Below are 10,176 nucleotides of genomic sequence, written 5' to 3'. Positions count from 1 at the left end.
CGCCTTCTTCCTAGGTCCACGCAACTGTCTCCCTCCTTTGCTGGACCTGGCGAAAATCTTCACACACCTGGCTTAAAACGTGTGTTAGACCCAGAAATTTCACGAATTAAAGCCCTAGACCTATGCATGAAATTAGCCTTATCAAACTGCTCACACTTAAACCATGCTTGTCCTCAAGTATGAAAGACAAGAAAATGAAATAAGGCGAATTTCAATGCACGGTTCCCAAGAACGACTCTACAAACAAGATCTAACAAAAACAAAAACCTAGACCTAGAAAACTTACAGACTCAGAAAAGAAAATAACAAACAAAGAACACAAAACACAACACATAAACATGCACTAGTTTCAACTTTTAGGCGACTGTCCCCACAAGCTTAAGTTCTCTCGGATCGTCTACAGTCTCCAAATCCTCCTTCTTCCTTCGTCACCCCAAACGGTTCGTCAGTTTGTCAAGAAACCTATGGATTCCCTAGCGGTTAGGTTCGCTCGATCACTCATTCCTCACCAGGGATGTTAGGATAAAAAACGCTCCAGAGTTAAAGTTACACCACTGATGCGTTGGGTTATGAGAGTTTCTCATTTTTATCATCTCCTCTTTTTTCTTGGGTCAGGCAAATATTTCCTGGGTCAGGTAATTTTTACTTCCTGCCCTTAGATAATTAAGCTTCTTTTTTCCTCTTTTTATTTTCCCCATGGACTTCGTCCAGCTTATACCTCCCTTTTTTTTACTTTTTTTTTTACTCCCTTGGACTTCGTCCAGCTTATACCACCAGTTCTGGACTTTGTCCAGCTTATTCCTTCATAACCCATTTTTTCTCCTTTATACTCTACTCCCTAAGCATCAAGTGGTTGCCCATTTGTTACAAGTTAGCTCAAAGTGTTTAGGCTTATAACTCACTTTATAGTAGGGCTGCACAGCTAGGTTATCTAAGGTATCCTCTATCGTCCTCACTTCATCCAAACCGTTTTAAGTTTATTAAGGAAAAGGGCATCAAAGTTGACGTGTATCCTATCTTCAATCGCTCTTACTAAGGGAATTTTTCTGCATTATTGTATCCACTAGCTCATGCAGCACGTAACACACAGACAAAAAAAAAAAACTATAAGACTCACATTCACATTCTGCACCTATTCCCTTCCCCTCCCACTCCACTCAAGCTTGTCCCCAAGCTATCCTAGTGGAGGGGGGAAATAGGGAAGTACAAACACATAAAACAGAACACAAAACAGACAAACAACATGCCAAAACAAACAAACTTCTCACACTTAGACCGTACACCGGGCTAAGTGGGAGAAAGCACAACAACTACAACCAAACATGCAAAACAGTTCAACCCCTTCTCACACTTAGACCAGGAATTGGGCTAAGTGTGGGAAGTAGTAACGCATATGTACAGAACAAGCATGCTGGCACAGAAAATTAAAACAGAAAGTAAAAACAGAAAGCAATGAAAGAAGAAAAGTAAAAGTTACTTGGGTTGGGAGGATTAATTCGGTGCCTGACCCCCTCGGGAGCCAGACTTGGGCGGCACGGCCTGTTGGGTCACCTTAGCTTTCTTTCTTGCCGGCGACTCCGACTTCTCTTTCCTCTCTTCTGTCTGTCCGGGTACGGTCTTCTTCAAGGTCATGGGTCTAGTAGAGGACGGGGTGATTAGAGGCTTGGTGACTTGTGGCTGCTTCCGGATAGATAGATCTCCTGGACTTGGCGCCTTGGGTCCGCCACTAGGTCCAGGAAGTAACATTGGTGCGTCCGGGAATTTCTCGCGCAACCACTTCATCATTGTCATCATTAACGCGACACCCTCCGTCATCTTCTCAGTACATCGGGACGACATTACCACCAGATCAGAAACGCGCCCCTTGAGGGCTACCATTTCCTCCCTGACTTTCCGAACCTCCGTTCTCATTCCTTCCATTTCCGTTCGTACTCCGGCAACTTCCTTCCTTACTCTCTCAGCTTCACCACTGTCCTTCCCTTTACCCCGCAGGGCCACTATCCCTTCCAACACCTTTTGAATCTCGGATCTCATCCAGCTGACTTCCTTCCTCATTGCGTCCACTTCCACGACTGGCTTCCTGGCTTCACCCACGTCAGCAACGTCCTTCACTCCCGCCACCTCTTGTTCCTGTTTGATCTGGGCCTCCGACTTACCAACTTCGTAAAAACAGACATCCCTCTTGTGCATGATTAGCAGCCCCTTGTTGAAGAAGTACTCCATATTGAAAACCTCTGGGGGTAGACACATCTTCACTTCCCGGCAAGCCTTGTGGATCTTCATGATCACATTGCGCTGCAAATAAGCCCCCAGAAGGTGGCATGTGTATAGATGCCGGGAGGGGTTGGCAGTTACTTGGTGGCAGGCTTGAGCTAACCAGTAACCCAAGTGGACACGTACACCCGTGGCCATGCACCAGGTAAAGTATAAGTCGGCGGTTGTCAAGGCGGTGTTGGCTGTGCCCATCAGATTGTAGCTAATGAAGGTTTGGGCGAACCTCAGAACCCTGTCTTCGATATGGTGAGCCTTCGAGCAACTAGTTTTAAATTGACCCACCCTCGGGTGAGTCAAGAACTCCCATGCGCTCTGCGCTTTGAAACCTGGTGTGAGCTTGGGTGGGCCGACCATTCTCTCATTCCATAATCCTTCGTCATCTTCTGTACGCGTCAGCAGACCCATCCGTAGAGTCCACTCCCTGATGCTCATCACATGCTCTTCATTAAAGAGCCTGAAGTTGATGGAATCGGCATCCAAGTCGGTGGTGGATTTAAACTGGAAAGTCGAGAAAAATTCCCGCGCCATGTTTATCGGAACCTCAATGGTGCTATGCTTTAGCAACCAGTACTCATCATACACCGCTGAAAAGGCCCTGGCACATTGCAGAGACCAAACGGCATCCTCCTATAAGCATACGTTCCAAAGGGACACGTGAAAGTTGTCTTCTCTTGATCCTCGAGATTCACATAGATTTGAAAATACCCACTATATCCGTCTAGGAAACAGAAATATTGCTTGCCCGCCAGCCTCTCCAACATCTCGTCAATGAAAGGTAACGGGAAGTGATCCTTCTTAGTAGCCTCGTTCAGCTTCCGGTAGTCAATACACATCCTCCACCCAGTAACAAGTCGAGTGGGGACCAATTCATTTTTATCGTTCTTAACTACATGTATACCTGACTTCTTGGGTACCATATGTACGGGACTAACCCATTCACTGTCTGGTATGGAATATATGATTCCTAGGGATAGCAGCTTCAATACTTCCTTCAGCACTTATTCCCTCATGTTCGGATTCAACTTGCGTTGCGGATCCCTACAGGCCTTTTCTCCTTCTTCTAAACGAATGTGATGCATGCACATATCTGGACTGATTCCAACCAAGTCAGAGAGCGTCCACCCAATGGCTTTCTTGTTTATCCTGATTACATTCAGCAGTTCCTCTTCTTGTCCCTCGGTCAAGCTGCTGTTAATAATCACCGGGAAGTTTTCGTTCTCCTCCAGATACGCATACTTGAGCCCAGGTGGAAGTGTTTTCAATTCTTTCTTGGGGACATCTTTTTCCTGGGGCAAGGGGTTTTGTTCTGTTGTCATTCCCTTCTTAGACTCAGTAGAACTGTCCATGCTCGCTACATAAGGTGTCTTCCTTGACCTAGCTAGCTCCGGACTTGAACAGAATTCCAGAATTGCTTCCGCTAGTTCCTCATCCGATAACTCACTTGTGTTCATCGCTTGACACCAACTGGCTACTTCTCTATCAATGGCATGACTCATCTCAGAATTCTCGACATGTTCCTGCATTAACTCTGTCTCAAGATATTCCTGGACCAAGGGGTTAATAACATCTATAGCATGCAAATTTTCAACGTCAAGAGGTTTTTTCATTGCCTCATCTATGCTGAATGTATATTTCTCCCCATTGTAATCAAGGCAGATAGTACCGTCAAAAACATCAATGATAGTTTTAGCGGTACGCAGGAAAGGTCTCCCTAGAAGTACTCCGCTAGACTCTGCAGACTCATTATCACTCATCCTAATCACATGGAAATCAGCTGGGTACAAGAAATCATGTACCTTCACTATCACATTCTCAAGCACTCTTTCAGGACAAATGTATGACCTGTCTGCCAATTGGATCACAACTTTCGTGTCCACCATGCCTACCCCTACTAACTTCTTGTATATAGACAGTGGTAACACATTTATCGACGCATCTAAATCACACATAGCATGCTCGATCTTCACATCACCAATAGAGATGGGTAAGGTAAACATACCTGGATCATTGCATTTTGAAGGCATCCTCCGCTTCTGAATCACTGCCGAGACATTCTCGCCTATCAAAATTTTCCCACTGGGTCTAGCCTTTCCAGCTATAAATTCCTTGATGAACTTGCTAAACACCGGCAATTTCAAGGCCTGCAGGAATGGTAGATTAATTTCTAGTTTCCCAAAAATGTCCATGAAATCCACCGGCTCTTCCTTCTTCTTCTTGGCTTCCCCCCGGCTTGGGAAAGGCTTCAGTCGTTTTCCTGCTCCTGGAGAGCCTTCGGCTGAGAATTCTCCAGTCTCTTCCCTTACTGCCTCGTTCTCAAACACTGGTTCTGGATCGAGGAAGAATGGTTCAGTTGACTTAGGCAAGGGTTTCTCCAAATCTCCTATCTTAAGGTCATCCTTGACCAAGGAACGTTCTCCTTCCGAGTCCCTAGTTCTAGGAATTGTATCCTCTTCCTTACCTTCCTTGGGGCTTATCGCTTCCTTCGTTCTTACCATTGGCCCATCATATGCCTTCCCGGATCTCAAGGTAACCTGACTTATATTCGCCCTATCTGGTGGCCTTACGGTGGCGGGAATCTTTCCCTCATTTCCCCTCATATCACTCAAAGAAGTGGCTATCTGGGACAATTGTTTAGTCAGCATATCCATGGCTGCCTTTTGCTCCTGTTGAGCATCTTGAAGCTTGTGCACTACGTCATTGTTCGATTGCAGGTTGCTTTGCATATGTTGCTGAGAACTGACGAGGTCGTGCACCATATCATCGATACTCTTTGGTGACTTTCGTGGTTGACTGGACCCTGGCCCTATACTCAGAGTCGGTCCACTTGCTTGATTCTGACGAGCGTTCCCTTGACCGTCTGAAGAGTTGTTGTATTGATTTCCTTGGCCTGGTAATTGTTCTGAAAATTCCTTTGGTGAGGTGGCACATAAGAGTTCCCTTGATTATTCTGATTTCTGTTTCCCCAGCTTGAGTGGTCTCCTTGGTTCCGATTGATCCAGCTGCCCTGCCCCTCTTGATTCCTTCCTGGCCAGTTACCTTGCCTTTCAAGCTGAGGTGCAAACTGCTGACTTTGTTGTGGTGCTGGCTGATTCTGCTAATTGTCAGTCCATCTGAAATTCGGATGATTCCTCCAAGGTGCATCTCTCTGTCTTCCTGGATTCCAGCTCCCATCGGAATTCCAACTACCCATTGCACTGACCTGGGCCTGATAATCTCCTTCCTGGGTCCCGTAATATTGCTGAATTTGACTATCTCCTGGACCAGGAGATTTCTCCTTCCCTTGTGAAGTCAGTGGATTCGTCTTCTCAATCGCGTTCAAAAGAGCCTTCTCGAGCCTATCAATCCTTGCCTCCACTTTATCATCTTCTCGCTCTCTTACGGCATGCACCGACCCTCTTCTTACTGCATTCCTAGGGTTATCGTACGCCTTCTTAGCGTCGATCAACTTTCCCAGGATTTCCCTTGCTTCACTTCTCTTCTTTCTTGTGAAATTTCCCCCATTCGAGGAATTCATTAAGTCCTTTGACTCAGGAGTCGCTCCTTCGTAAAACAGAGAGTATGTCTCTGCCTCTATCATTCGGTGGTTCGGGCATGCATCCAACAACCCCTTAAATCTCGACCAATACTGACTCAAGGATTCGTCGTAATCCTGCTTACACTCTAATATTTCTTTCTTCAGTGCATTCGTCTTGTTGGATGGGAAGAAATAATCTAGGAACTCCAATTTGAAATCCCTCCATGTGCGGATAGAATCCGGGGGCAACCTTAATAACCACGTGTTAGCTTCCCCCTTCAAGGTAAACAGAATCGCACGTAGGCGATAATCCTCCTCTGTTGCATCATTCGGCCTCTTCTGAATAGCACACAACTTACGGAATTCATTTAAGAACTCATACGGACACTCATTTCTACGCCCAGAGAACGTCGGCAAGATGCCGAGCACGTTTGTCTTGATCTCAATAGTTCTCTGGCGTGGATTCATCACTATGGCTTGTGCTGGCTCTCCATCTAAGTGGGCAGTGAGAGAGTCGATCTTTGGATCTGGATCTACTACCTGCGCCATGACTACTTCCTCTGCTTCCCCTGTTTCTGACTCTGTTTCTGATTCGGGTGGGGACTCTGGATCTTCACGTCCTGACGACGTCCAAGATTCGTCGCTAGTGAATTCACTCGGAAACGGATCTCCTGTGGTGAACCCTGATCTGGTGGTCACAGTAGAGGCTGTGTCCTTAACCCGCCGATTAAACTGGCCGTGTTTCCTCCCAGACGAGTTGCTCCGGTAGGTAGATCCTGAGCCTATGCTCATAAACTACAAACAAAAGAGAAAGAAAACAAGTAAAAATTATTTACACCGCAGACTCTGAACACTAACACTAAGCACGCCCTCCATCCCCGGCAACGACGCCATTTGAAGTGGGACAAGTAGGATCGTGTCTTCGTGTGCTTACAGGGAAACTATGCAAGTGCTTGGTCAAGACACCGCGTTTCCTAAATCCGCTGGATCACTAGGTCCAGGAACTCAAAGAACACAGAGTGTTTTTGTCGTTGGACACACTCGACTCCCCTTCAAAAATTAAATCCCTCAACCCGAATACTATGGATTAGTATAGGGAAGTGGGGTCGATCCCACGAAGATGGAGTCGTGAAGTAGTGCTTAGAGACTCAGGAAACAGTGAAGCTCGGCGAATTCAGCAGAAACGAAAATGGAAAATAAATTGTTTCTTCGCCCTAAAGAAGGACGGTGTTACGACCAGATCGAAATGTATGAAAACTAGAGGTGAACCCCAAGTACGCCCTGAATCTCCCCACGATAGAACCCAAGTGTGTGAAAAAGTAAACTAAGCTACAAGCTGTTCTCGAGGTCTCCAACCGAGAAGATCCCTCCAGCGTGCATGCTTCTCCCTTTTATAGACGCGGACATAACCTTCTAGAGTCTTCGTAGAAATCTCTATTCTACCCTTCAACTCCGAGGCTTCCTCCGTCGAGCAATTTTCCGCATAATGTCCACTCTTTCGCCTTCTTCCTAGGTCCACGCAACTGTCTCCCTCCTTTGCTGGACCTGGCGAAAATCTTCACACACCTGGCTTAAAACGTGTGTTAGACCCAGAAATTTCACGAATTAAAGCCCTAGACCTATGCATGAAATTAGCCTTATCAGAATTTAAGAGCGAATTTTGATTAATATCTAATTCATTATATAAACAAAAATTTAAATATATTAAAATATTAAATAATAATATAATACTCTACTATACTATAATTTTCATACTAAATACTAGTATGCACACGTAAACACCTATATAAATACTTAGTACTAGTATATTAGTTAATCCATGAAGATATATTTATATATCTCTAAAACAATTGATAATGATAAAATACGGATTACACTAATATTATAACTTAATTTCAAAGTTATTTTTACTTTAAACGGTACAATGGAATGGAAGTACCTAAAAAGAAATAAATTAGGTTAAGTAAAAGATTAAACTTTATAACTACTCCGGCCATTCCTAAGACCCATTATTCCCCAAAAGTGAATTCCCATAACTCACAACTCTATTAAAGAATTTAGGCCATGTTTGGTTGCAAGGATTCTGTCTAGGAAAGTAATCTAATTCCTTAAATTTTAAATTTATTTGTTTGGTTTGGTTTTTAATCAAACTAGTAAAGTAATCAGAATCCTGAGAACAAGGAAAGTTAGTACAACTTTCCAGGATTATGAATCCTAACTTTTCTTAGGTATTCTTTTTCTCAGTTTTAGGATTCTTAAATCTTTAATGCAATATATTATTATTAATTATAATGTTTTTAAAATAATTTAAAATTATAAATCATACTTTATTTCAGTATAATAAATAACTATAATTAAAATTATCATAATTATAACTATGTTATTATAATATTTATATATAATTGTTATTATCATAATAAATAAATAATTTATTAAATAATTAAAAGATAATTATAATATAAATTATATAATAATAAATATTAATTACTATTTTATAAATTACTAATTAATCAATAAAATCATAGAGATATTTTAAAAATTATAAAATTTATTTAATTATAATATCAGTAAATACTATAATAATAATAGTATCTATTATTGTAATATTTCATGTAACTATAATTATAATTGTGTTATTATATATTGTGATGGATGATCCATATTTGAACTATCCACCATAATAATAAATATAATTATATAATATTATATAATAATTATTATTTGTAATTAATAATTTATTCAAAAATTTATTATTATTCTTCTTTATAAATAAAATAATTACAAGTATATTTTTAGTCTGATGTTTAAATCAGATATAAATTTAAAATCTTGATATTTTCCAAACGCAGAAAAGTAAAGTTATTGGGAATCATATTCTGGGGATTCATTTTCCCATGAATAATTTTCCTTGTCAACTTTACTTTCCTGACAACCAAACATGGCATTAATACGATGTTAATTTTATTAGTAAAGGGCAATTCTGTAAAGATACGTAAACATTAAATGGACTAAATAATTTATTATTTGTTTTTTAATGTATAATGATCAAAATATCCTATTATGGCCTGCCATAATGTGGCCGGCTTAGCATTACTCTTTCAGTAAATATAGGTACTTTTAGATATTAATAAAATAATTGCCTCATTTAATGCTTATTTCAGTTGACTATATTACCCCTTCTTTTTAATTCACAATACCATCCCAGTTTTAAACGTAATTTACCACTTAACTTTTTTTACTACTACTACTTTATTTCTATTTATATTATACTTTATTATATAGTTTTAACAATATTGTTTTTAATTTTCTTTTTCAAATTTTGTATTTTTTCAAACAAATTTAAGGTTAATTGATATGATCAATTCAATATAAAATCAATGAAACATCCAATTATTTCAACTGTGTATGGATCTACCATTTGAATATCAAATTATTCAATTAAATATAAAATTTATTAAATTTCATGATTATTAAATTAATTATAAAATTATTTTAAAAATCTATTGACTTAATAAGAGATGTAAAGAAAATAATTGAGTGAATGAAAGATAGAATTGGTAAAAATTAAGGACTCATTAATTTTATACTCCACTAATTTGCTTAAAAATCAAAATTCATTTTGTCCATTTTTTTCTATAACTTAATAAATTAATATAAAACAAAATAACATTTTTCTATAACTTAGTAGTAGTAGAATTTGTTCATATATATTTTTTAACTTATAAAATTATAACTTCTATTTATTATGGTTTTTAAACTTAAACCATCTCCAACCATACACTAAATCTCATTTTTATGTAGAAAATTTCTGAATCATACTGTAAACTCAAACTCATTTTTATGTTTTTCTACATCTACTACAAAATTTTTGTGAAACATATACTAAAAATGATGTAAATGGTTTGAGTAAAATTATTTTTTGAATCTATGTGGCATTACATTTCCTTAATATTGAGCATGTTGTGATATAATACCAATGTTAGTATTTTATATTCAAGATTAGTTATAAAATTTAAAATTTAGTAAATAATTAAATCTGACTTATTTTGACAAATTATTAACATTATATTATAGTATGTGTTCTGGTTAAAATTAAATTATTCACTATAACTAAATAGTAAATTAATCCGTAGTATAATTGGAAATGCCTCACTATTGTATCATTCCGTTTCCACTGCTTTATGTATATTAAGTCACCTTCAAGAGCAAATACTAGGACTAAAAAGAGATAAAATCTGAGAAAATAAGAGAAGAAATGATTACTAGTATAGAGCGTATATATAAGCTAAGCAAACATTTATGGGAGATTTAAGCCAAAGGGTAAAGTAGTTATAGAAATTTTGATACTTTCTAAATGCATTAAATTTAATTATAAAATATGATTATGG

This window comes from Salvia splendens, chromosome 7 (genome assembly GCF_004379255.2).
Source record: "Salvia splendens isolate huo1 chromosome 7, SspV2, whole genome shotgun sequence".
Taxonomy (NCBI): Eukaryota; Viridiplantae; Streptophyta; class Magnoliopsida; order Lamiales; family Lamiaceae; genus Salvia; species Salvia splendens.
Note: the sequence above shows the minus strand (reverse complement) of the source record.